A 2,858-nucleotide genomic window follows, 5' to 3' on the forward strand; every position below is an offset into this window, starting at 1 on the left:
CTCTCTCTCTCTCTCTCTCTCTCTCTCTCTCTCTCTCTCTGTGAGATACATCTCCTTCTCCGACCTCTTGGTATTTTATCTTTCTCTTTTTAGGAAATTGGGAGGAGGAAGGGGGAAGACGAAGGGACTTGCGAGAACCTTCGATCTCCCTTTCACCCTCAACTAGATCTCCTCTTCGACCCAGTCGTCTGGAACGAGAAAGAAGAAAATAAAATTGGCTGTTCAGTCGATCGATTATGTATGGCCTGCATCTAGTTCGGGTTCGTTAAGACTGAGGTTGAGCAATAGATTTTCGATTAGCAAAAGTGTTTGCACCTACATTTAGCAATCCGTAAAGATTGCCAAATTGTTTTGTTACTTTGAGGGAGGTGGTTATGGAAGTTTAACTGAGGGGGTTGAAGTCCGGTCGTTTGGCCGAGGGTATGAAGTTAAGGGTTACGGCCGAGACAAGGAAAATAAATTGAGAAGAACATTGAGCCAAAAGACCGAGTCAAGGCGCCAATGAGGTTGTTTTAGCGTTGCGAGAAAATATGGTTGGACTAATGTATACAGCAGGCCAAATCCAATAGCCATGAGAAGTCGTCCGTGCCCATGCAACGATCTTGGCCATGAATTCATTTAGGAAAGAGAGTCTCGACAAGGAAGAATTTCAATCAGATCAAGGTTTTCAAGCAAGCACACATCACAAACATCAGTCAAATTAGGACATTCATGTGTGATTCGACCCAAGAAAGGAAATAGAATATCCAAGAGATTTCATGACGTAAAGAGCACACTAGGTTTTTCTGACTTGTATATATATAACCTTATAGCTCATTTGTAAAAATTCATGCACCACTCAAACAATTCAATACACAACTTTATACACAAACTTATCTCTCTATTGCATAGGTACTTTATTATTTGTTTCAACTTCAAACCCAAATTTATTTCTTTGCTTTATTTTCGATTCAGTTCTTTACGTTCCTGCACTTTAACTATCTTGTTCTTTACATTCTCGCATTTTAATTCTCTTGTTCTTTATATTACATGCACTCTATTAATCGCACGAAGGAGTAGTTGTAACATAGAAATTTCGTCCGTTGATCTCTTTCGGCCAGTCTGAATTGGGTCAATGTGATTCGCTGTTCACACACACATCACATCACAACGCTACAACAACCGAATCCACTTCATCTTAGTGTTCACCGTGATTTGCGAGTATCTCCACCCTCTCGCCTGTCACCCGAACATTTGAATTCACCCAAGAAGAAAACATATTCGAGGATCTCGGCGACGCTTAGCCAAGTCCTTGCAACACAAGCACCAGAACCTAACGGCCGAGAAAGTTCCTTCCTCAGCCTACAATCATTTGAAGAAGTCAGATCAGACATACTACATCAATCAAAACCTCGCTTGGCCGTTTCGGCCACGAGTTGGCACGCCCACACATGCAGAAGGACATTTGTAGCCAAAGATCTCGACCTCGTTTCGGCCGAGACCATTTCAAACATCTTGTGTCACCCCCAGTGGGCACCCAATGTATTAGGTGTTTTCACAAAAGAATTTCAATGAGCCGAATTTAAACGGCTCAAGTTCAATTTATGGTGCCAATGGGAGATACAACTATGCTGCGTTCACAAGTTTTGTTGATTTGAATAGCCATGCCTCGTGGAATTCGCAAATACCCACAACACAATCTCAATATGGTTGGGGAAATTATTACGGTGGTCATCTTCATCTTAGTCATTACAATTATGACTCTAATTACCTCATTGATGCATATAATAATTGTAACGGTTATGATAGCCGATATTTATGGAATTACCAAACAGCTTCAACTTGGGCTCCACAACATGAAAGTCAATCAAAACAAAAGACTGCTCATCGACATCTCGTGCAGTTTTTTTATGGAAATTCCAGCAATTTGGACAACAACGCATCAAGTGAAATAGCTGATGAAAAATACGATTTTGATGGCTTTATTAGCCAACATGCAAGAGATTTTGCTTATGAGGGTCCACCTTTGGAATACCGAGAAGATGACACAAGACCAATTAAAAGGTGTCAAGAACACAAAGCTAATTGGACTTCTTTTTCTTCTTTTTTTTTTAAAAAAATCTTTTTATTAATAACTCACACACCCTACATATGTCTGTGAGGTTTGAACCCGTGACCTCAAATTTGTCAGTTAAACACCTTAACCAACCAAGCCAAGCTAATTGGACTTCTCTTTCATCACCTTCTCTTGTGGAAGAAACAAGGCTATCATCAACGTCACTCGAAGGTAACATGGCTGACTATAGAGATGTAGGCAATAATAAAGATATGCCTATATTTGAGAAGGAAAAATCTGAATTGGGATTATCTTGTGGAAAAAGAAGTTTTTGATCTCCCAATCTTTGACAATGAGATTGATTATTCTCTAGATAGTGAGCCTAAGCTTGATTTCAACATTGAGCCCATTTATGATAACTATGAAGATGACGAACCAATTCATGGCTTCGATCTACTCATAGGGCTAACACAACATCAGAAAGTTGATTATTTGAGTGAGGAGCTTATACACTTTGACATGATTAACGGATAAAGCCGACTTAGAAAAATCACAATTGGCTAAATTTAAAATAAAAGCCGAAACTGATATTCCAAGTGCAGATGAGCTTCAAAATTCGGCTTACATAATGGCCGAATATCAAGAACATACTATAAGGGATCCGAACATGATGCTACACGACATGCAAGATCTTGAACCAAAGGGTGGAAGCAAAGAAATTTCAAAATTTGCAATAAAACATTGTTGGCCGCCTCCATAATGAGATCAAAAGGTAATTATTGCATGGCTGAGTTATTTTTTTTTTTTTTTTTTTTTTNTTTTT

The sequence above is a fragment of the Fragaria vesca genome, linkage group LG5 (genome assembly GCF_000184155.1).
Source record: "Fragaria vesca subsp. vesca linkage group LG5, FraVesHawaii_1.0, whole genome shotgun sequence".
NCBI classification, from domain to species: Eukaryota; Viridiplantae; Streptophyta; class Magnoliopsida; order Rosales; family Rosaceae; genus Fragaria; species Fragaria vesca.